Source organism: Bombus flavifrons, chromosome 16, assembly GCF_040668555.2.
Source record: "Bombus flavifrons isolate JBK064 chromosome 16, iyBomFlav1_principal, whole genome shotgun sequence".
In the NCBI taxonomy this organism is placed as follows: Eukaryota; Metazoa; Arthropoda; class Insecta; order Hymenoptera; family Apidae; genus Bombus; species Bombus flavifrons.
In genome coordinates this window covers 244,713-254,168 of record NC_138457.1, presented here as the reverse complement: position 1 = coordinate 254,168, position 9,456 = coordinate 244,713, and positions in this window count along the sequence as shown.

The window sequence follows — 9,456 nt, the reverse complement described above, 5'->3', positions numbered from 1 at the left end:
TTTGGTACTCCGAGGCAAAACAACAACACTATTTGAAATGTCCTATGACTCATGTGCAGCTACAGATAAGATGTCGTTGCCTTCGGTTAAACTACACTTGCTTCCTTGATTCCATGAATATGGTGTTGTTTCCTTGGTTTTTAGCAGACATGGAAAATTACATCTTAAAATTACACTCTGCGTTACCACTGCTTTTATACAAAATAGTGAAATGATAAATTAAGTACTGTATTTAAAATTAAAAAATAATGCTATATAGAAATAAAATAGCAATCCAGGGACCTGAAAGATTTCCTTAATAAAATAATACAATATAAATCATTAATTCACTCACATTGATGGTACTGATTTAAATCAATGAATGTAGAGTTGCTTCCGATTAATGGTACAACTGTTATAAATTAAGAGCACAATTACTTTGAATTAATGGGAGAATATGATTATAAATTATTGGTATAGTTGTTAAGAATTAATGGAGGAATTGTTTTAGATTAATGGCTTAAATATTATAAATTAATGGCTTAGATGATATAAATTAATAGTTTAAATATTGTAAATTAGTGGCTTAGATGTTGTAAATTAATAGCTTAAATGTTATAATTTAATGGCTTAGATGATATAAATTAATAGTTTAAATGTTATAAATTAATGGCTAAGTGTATAAAATAACAGTTCAAAAGTTAGAAATTAATGGCTTAAATGTTATAAATTAATAGCATAAATGTTATAAATTAATAGTTTAGACGTTATAAATTAATTCCTTAAATGTTATAAATTAATGGCTTGAATGTTATAATTTAATAGCTTAAGTGTTGTAAATTAATGGTTTAGAAGTTATAAATTACTAGTTACAATGTTGTTGTTTGATATTTTTTCTTACTTACCTGATATTTATGTTCTTCTTCGATGTTCACTCTCCGGAATTTCAGGCACAAAAGAGCTCGCGCGCGACTTCCGTGTTCCTTGTATAACTTAACAAGGCGTCGGTTTGTTAATCAAAGGGTAACGATTTTTTGACATAGCAGGAGACGGTTTTTCCATTGTAACAAAATCAAATTGAACGATTTCTTAATTTTTATCGTAAATTGGCATCTTTTACGATTTAATACGATATCCATTTTTATCATTTTAATAGTTTCTACAAACTAAGACTATATTCACACATACATGATACTAGTTTTCGACTATCGATTAGTTTGGACAAAAAGGGAAAAGAGCCTAAGTGCAGTCGATGACGTTACTGTGAAATAAGTTAAGCTATTAAATAATCAGACAGATAAAATTCATATTAAGCGTTATATTATATTATCGATATTCGTTCATTTACTCGTGCTAATTAAAAAATTAAACGTTCTTTTTTCTTGAGTAACACCTACATCACTGTTTGCGATATTTAAGATTCTTATTTAATGCTTATTTAGAAGTCAGGTACCTTTTTAATTCTTCACAAGTTAAACGATTAAATTTACTCGTTATAGTTGTAACATAAAATGGCTTTATTTCTTCAATACCGCCTGCATCGCTGTACGTGATACAGTTATTAATTATGTAGCAAATAATATGATCTAATTGGTTGTAATCGCGGTTACGTATTTCTTCGTTAAATCTATCGATGTATTGGGCTATTAGCGCGAGACTTACTGATTCCTCGAGGAATGGTTTGATTCTTATTAATTAATGTTTTAAATGTGCCAATTATTGTTTCAATTGTTATAAATTAATAGTTTAATCGTTGTTAATTATTTGCTTAAATGTTATAAATTAATAGCTTAAGTGTTATAAATTAATAGTTTGAGTGTTAGGAATTAATGGTATAAATGTAAAAATTAATAGCTTAAATGTTATGAATTTGTGACTTATTGTTGTAAATTCATGACGTAAATATTGTAAATTAATGGCTTAAATGTTATAAATTAATAGTGCAGTCCAGTGTAGATCATCCAAAATGATCTTAGGGGCTTTTGTTGATCCAAACTGGACTGTTGCGTAGTTCTTGGCTTGGTATCGTTTTCCAAAGATTAATCGACTGATTAATTTTTGGAAAACGATGCCAATTACCAGGTCTCACCACGAGGAGGTGACTACGCACGAGACCCGCCCATGGGTTATTTAACACTACACATCGATCTCGACATTCAACCTATTGGCAGAATGTCCAGTTTTGACACTACTTGACCATGGGCCTGCGTAAAGAAATAGTTGTTTCGTAGTCTAACTGCGAAACACATATTTCCAACGCAGCGCGAACATGAATCTTTACAAACGTAGAACAAGGCATACGTAACGCATCATCTATCTCCCACACAACGATTACATCGATCAGTACAAATATACAATAATTCGCATCCCTACTGGCAACATTCGGTATCAAAGACACATTTATCTAACTTGGAACGAAAAGAAGAAGATGAAGCTACTGACACTGTCCCGAAACGGACGAGATCGCGATCTCTCGAAAGAACTATCAAACCTACGCGACGTACCCCCGTACACGAGATAACCCCGAGGTTCAACGGAAAGCCCAAGAATTGGCCGTAACTCGATTCCTGTTTCGCCGTTCGAAACTTACACGAGTCGCGGTCGATGGCGCCGACAGATGATGCCAGTGATCCACTAGTAATTCAGCCGTGGATCCAGCACATAGGCCAGCAACTTGACACACTCCAACTGAACAAGTGGAACCCGGGGAGGGACCGCTGAACAGTATTACGAAGGCAAGAGGCCCCAACTGAACAGTGGGGTCCACTCACAGGGAGGGACCGCTGAACAGGATTACCAAGGCACGAGGCCCCAACTGAACAGTGGGGTCCACTCACGGGGAGGGACCGCTGAACAGGATTACGAAGGCAATACCTCAACTGAACAGTGGGGTCCACTCCCGCGGGGCCGAACAGGATTACGGAGGACGTGAAATTGCTGGTCCCTGACCGAGTACCGAAGTACCAATCGGACAGGACTGCAGATCCACGACTGAATCCCCAACAGATTAGCAAGCATCACCGGCACGACGACAACTCCCGTGATCCGATGCAAACGTTGAGCAGTCACCAAGACAGAGCTGTCCTTGGGCGACTTACGAATCCGAAGAGTTGTCTAGAGCACATTGACCCGCACGCACCCGAAATACACGCGAGCGAGTACGCCACGCGACAGTTTGAAAGAACTGAGTGATCGCGAACCGATATATCGTGGGAACAATTTTTCCAGTATGGTAAGCGAGGGGATCCAGAGAGACGAGATCTTTATTTGTCGTTCCAAGATAGATAAGTATCTTTGTACAGAATGAGCTTACAATGTACATAACATAGGTATCTTTCTTATGATTAATTAAAGCTAATACGCTCGCATCCCACGGTGTCCTGCGATGTCCCACGATGTCCCACGTTGCACCCGCGGGGGGGTATTAGTCCAGTTTAGATCACCAAAACTATTTTGGGTGATTAAGACCAGACTATATTCAAGTAGTTTTTAGCTTGATATCGTTTTCGAATAATAATACTAATATTCGAAATAGTACTTGGTGTATTATTATTTGGAAAACGATACCAATTACCGGGACCCACCACGAGGAGGTAACTACGCTCGGGTCCCATTTACATATGAGTTTTTACGCATTGGAAGCAGAGATGTAAAATTATTTTATAATAAAGCGACATTGTAGCGGCGGCATTGTTTTGTCCGGAGTTTATTTGTTTTTAAATTACTTGTAATCTAACGGTTTTGGTACTCCGAGGCAAAACAACAACACTACTTGAAATGTCCTATGACTCATGTGCAGCTACAGATAAGATGTCGTTGCCTTCGGTTAAACTACACTTGCTTCCTTGATTCCATGAATATGGTGTTGCTTCCTTGGTTTTTAGCAGACATGGAAAATTACATCTTAAAATTACACTCTGCGGTACCACTGCTTTTATACAAAATAGTGAAATGAGAAATTAAGTACTGTATTTAAAATTAAAAAATAATGCTATATAGAAATAAAATAGCAATCCAGGGACCTGAAAGATTTCGTTAATAAAATAATACAATATAAATCATTAATTCACTCACATTGATGGTACTGATTTAAATCAATGAATGTAGAGTTGCTTCCGATTAATGGTACAACTGTTATAAATTAAGAGCACAATTACTTTGAATTAATGGGAGAATATGGTTATAAATTATTGGTATAGTTGTTAAGAATTAATGGAGGAATTGTTTTAGATTAATGGCTTAAATATTATAAATTAATGGCTTAGATGATATAAATTAATAGTTTAAATATTGTAAATTAGTGGCTTAGATGTTGTAAATTAATAGCTTAAATGTTATAATTTAATGGCATAGATGATATAAATTAATAGTTTTAATGTTATAAATTATTGGCAAAATGTATAAAATAACAGTTCAAAAGTTAGAAATTAATGGCTTAAATGTTATAAATTAATAGCTTAAATGTTATAAATTAATGGCTTAAATGTATAAAATAACACATTAAATGCTGTAAATTAATGGTTTAAATGTTATAAATTAACAGTTTAAATGTTATAAATTAATAGCTTGAATGTTATAATTTAATGGCTTAGATGATATAAATTAATAGTTTAAATGTTATAAATTAATGGCTAAATGTATAAAATAACAGTTCAAAAGTTAGAAATTAATGGCTTAAATGTTATAAATTAATAGCATAAATGTTATAAATTAATAGTTTAGACGTTATAAATTAAATCCTTAAATATTATAAATTAATGGCTTGAATGATATAAATTAATAGCTTAAGTGTTGTAAATTAATGGTTTAGACGTTATAAATTACTAGTTACAATGTTGTTGTTTGATATTTTTTCTTACTTACCTGATATTTATGTTCTTCTTCGATGTTCACTCTCCGGAATTTCAGGCACAAAAGAGCTCGCGCGCGACCTCCGTGTTCCATATATAACATAACAAGGCGTCGGTTTGTTAATCAAACGGTAACGATTTTTTGACATAGCAGGAGACGGTTTTTCCATTGTAACAAAATCAAATTGAACGATTTCTTAATTTTTAACGTAAATTGGCATCTTTTACGATTTAATACGATATCCATTTTTATCATTTTAATAGTTTCTACAAACTAAGACTATATTCACACCTACATGATACTAGTTTTCGACTATCGATTAGTTTGGACAAAAAGGGAAAAGAGCCTAAGTGCAGTCGATGACGTTACTGTGAAATAAGTTAAGCTATTAAATAATCAGACAGATAAAATTCATATTAAGCGTTATATTATATTATCGATATTCGTTCATTTACTCGTGCTAATTAAAAAATAAAACGTTCTTTTTTCTTGAGTAACACCTACATCACTGTTTGCGATATTTAAGATTCTTATTTAATGCTTATTTAGAAATCAGGTACCTTTTTAATTCTTCACAAGTTAAACGATTAAATTTACTCGTTATAGTTGTAACATAAAATGGCTTTATTTCTTCAATACCGCCTGCATCGCTGTACGTGATACAGTTATTAATTATGTAGCAAATAATATGATCTAATTGGTTGTAATCGCGGTTACGTATTTCTTCGTTAAATCTATCGATGTATTGGGCCATTAGCGCGAGACTTACTGATTCCTCGAGGAATGGTTTGATTCTTATAAATTAATGTTTTAAATGTGCCAATTATTGTTTCAATTGTTATAAATTAATAGTTTAATCGTTGTTAATTATTTGCTTAAATGTTATAAATTAATAGCTTAAGTGTTATAAATTAATAGTTTGAGTGTTAGGAATTAATGGTATAAATGTAAAAATTAATAGCTTAAATGTTATGAATTTGTGACTTATTGTTGTAAATTCATGACGTAAATATTGTAAATTAATGGCTTAAATGTTATAAATTAATAGTGCAGTCCAGTGTAGATCATCCAAAATGATCTTAGGGGCTTTTGTTGATCCAAACTGGACTGTTGCGTAGTTCTTGGCTTGGTATCGTTTTCCAAAGATTAATCGACTGATTAATTTTTGGAAAACGATGCCAATTACCAGGTCTCACCACGAGGAGGTGACTACGCACGAGACCCGCCCATGGGTTATTTAACACTACACATCGATCTCGACATTCAACCTATTGGCAGAATGTCCAGTTTTGACACTACTTGACCATGGGCCTGCGTAAAGAAATAGTTGTTTCGTAGTCTAACTGCGAAACACATATCTCCAACGCAGCGCGAACATGAATCTTTACAAACGTAGAACAAGGCATACGTAACGCATCATCTATCTCCCACACAACGATTACATCGATCAGTACAAATATACAATAATTCGCATCCCTACTGGCAACATTCGGTATCAAAGACACATTTATCTAACTTGGAACGAAAAGAAGAAGATGAAGCTACTGACACTGTCCCGAAACGGACGAGATCGCGATCTCTCGAAAGAACTATCAAACCTACGCGACGTACCCCCGTACACGAGATAACCCCGAGGTTCAACGGAAAGCCCAAGAATTGGCCGTAACTCGATTCCTGTTTCGCCGTTCGAAACTTACACGAGTCGCGGTCGATGGCGCCGACAGATGATGCCAGTGATCCACTAGTAATTCAGCCGTGGATCCAGCACATAGGCCAGCAACTTGACACACTCCAACTGAACAAGTGGAACCCGGGGAGGGACCGCTGAACAGGATTACGAAGGCAAGAGGCCCCAACTGAACAGTGGGGTCCACTCACAGGGAGGGACCGCTGAACAGGATTACCAAGGCACGAGGCCCCAACTGAACAGTGGGGTCCACTCACGGGGAGGAACCGCTGAACAGGATTACGAAGGCAATACCTCAACTGAACAGTGGGGTCCACTCCCGCGGGGTCGAACAGGATTACGGAGGACGTGAAATTGCTGGTCCCTGACCGAGTACCGAAGTACCAATCGGACAGGACTGCAGATCCACGACTGAATCCCCAACAGATTAGCAAGCATCACCGGCACGACGACAACTCCCGTGATCCGATGCAAACGTTGAGCAGTCACCAAGACAGAGCTGTCCTTGGGCGACTTACGAATCCGAAGAGTTGTCTAGAGCACATTGACCCGCACGCACCCGAAATACACGCGAGCGAGTATGCCACGCGACAGTTTGAAAGAACTGAGTGATCGCGAACCGATATATCGTGGGAACAATTTTTCCAGTATGGTAAGCGAGGGGATCAAGAGAGACGAGATCTTTATTTGTCGTTCCAAGATAGATAAGTATCTTTGTACAGAATGAGCTTACAATGTACATAACATAGGTATCTTTCTTATGATTAATTAAAGCTAATACGCTCGCATCCCACGGTGTCCTGCGATGTCCCACGATGTCCCACGTTGCACCCGCGGGGGGGTATTAGTCCAGTTTAGATCACCAAAACTATTTTGGGTGATCAAGACCAGACTATATTCAAGTAGTTTTTAGCTTGATATCGTTTTCGAATAATAATACTAATATTCGAAATAGTACTTGGTGTATTATTATTTGGAAAACGATACCAATTACCGGGACCCACCACGAGGAGGTAACTACGCTCGGGTCCCATTTACATATGAGTTTTTACGCATTGGAAGCAGAGATGTAAAATTATTTTATAATAAAGCGACATTGTAGCGGCGGCATTGTTTTGTCCGGAGTTTATTTGTTTTTAAATTACTTGTAATCTAACGGTTTTGGTACTCCGAGGCAAAACAACAACACTACTTGAAATGTCCTATGACTCATGTGCAGCTACAGATAAGATGTCGTTGCCTTCGGTTAAACTACACTTGCTTCCTTGATTCCATGAATATGGTGTTGTTTCCTTGGTTTTTAGCAGACATGGAAAATTACATCTTAAAATTACACTCTGCGTTACCACTGCTTTTATACAAAATAGTGAAATGAGAAATTAAGTACTGTATTTAAAATTAAAAAATAATGCTATATAGAAATAAAATAGCAATCCAGGGACCTGAAAGATTTCGTTAATAAAATAATACAATATAAATCATTAATTCACTCACATTGATGGTACTGATTTAAATCAATGAATGTAGAGTTGCTTCCGATTAATGGTACAACTGTTATAAATTAAGAGCACAATTACTTTGAATTAATGGGAGAATATGGTTATAAATTATTGGTATAGTTGTTAAGAATTAATGAAGGAATTGTTTTAGATTAATGGCTTAAATATTATAAATTAATGGCTTAGATGATATAAATTAATAGTTTAAATGTTATAAATTAATGGCTAAATGTATAAAATAACAGTTCAAAAGTTAGAAATTAATGGCTTAAATGTTATAAATTAATAGCTTAAATGTTATAAATTAATAGCTTAAATGTATAAAATAACACTTTAAATGTTGTAAATTAATGGCTTAGATGTTTGTTAGGGAAGTGATACATTTACACTGTACATGAGAGTGTGTGTGTAAGGGTCAGAGGGCGTCCAGGTCTTAGTTGAGACGGGGAGCTCGAGGCGGGTATGGGTTCTCAGGTCGTAGGACCACGCCCTGGGAAACCCCGATGGATCTGATGTTCTCCTATAGTCGGGTGGCGGCTGGTCGGTGCCTTTGGTACCCGTCGGTTCGCTGATCCGTTGCGGAGAATTTCGGAGAAGTCGGTGGGCCCATATCTGCCAAGACCACTCACCTCACCTTCTCGTGGGGCTCCCCGTCACCCTGCACCGGCCTTGACCGGGTAGGGTGCGAAAGAGTGAGTGGCACCAGGATGGAGATTAGTTGACGACCCGGCAACCAACCAATTTAAAAATATGGCAGACACGAAACAAGTTAAAAACGTTTACGGTGCAGGGGAGGGAGACCCCAGTACCGGCGCAGTCGTGGGTAGTCAAGTGGGCCCCGCTGCGTCGTCATCTCACGACCACGGCCGTTCGAGGGTGGACCGCCAGGCCCCCGGACGTGTTTCTGCGTCTGGCGAGGACAATGGGATGGAGATTACGGAGGAATCTCCAAGGAGGAGGAGCACTAGGAGCTCGCTCAGAAGCACGGACAGGTCGGAGTGCGCTTTTCTCGCTCCGCCCCTGGTTGACTATGCCACGTCATCGGTGGCAGTAGGGCCGCGGACGCGAGTAAGGTCCGACGACGAGGAGTCCGTCGCCTCGATCTCGTTGCGTTCATCGCTGGCCTCTGCGACGTCCAGGGGTAAGAAGAGGAGGGTCGCCATTACAACCCCGGACGTGCCCGAAGAACTGGACATCCTGGTAAGGACGAGCTCGCCCGCGGAAGTCAGCGCGGAGGTGACGATGCGCATCTCCGAAATTATGAGGGTTGCGACGATATCGTCCAACCTGAAGGGGACGTGTATAAAGACGCTGAAAGACGCGGCGAGCTATCTCACCGCCGCTTGGAAGCACGAGTCCTGCAGGAGAAGGACCGGACAGGCGCGCGACAGCGACGTCGTAGACAGGAGGCTGTCCGCGGTGGAACAAGAGAACGCAGCC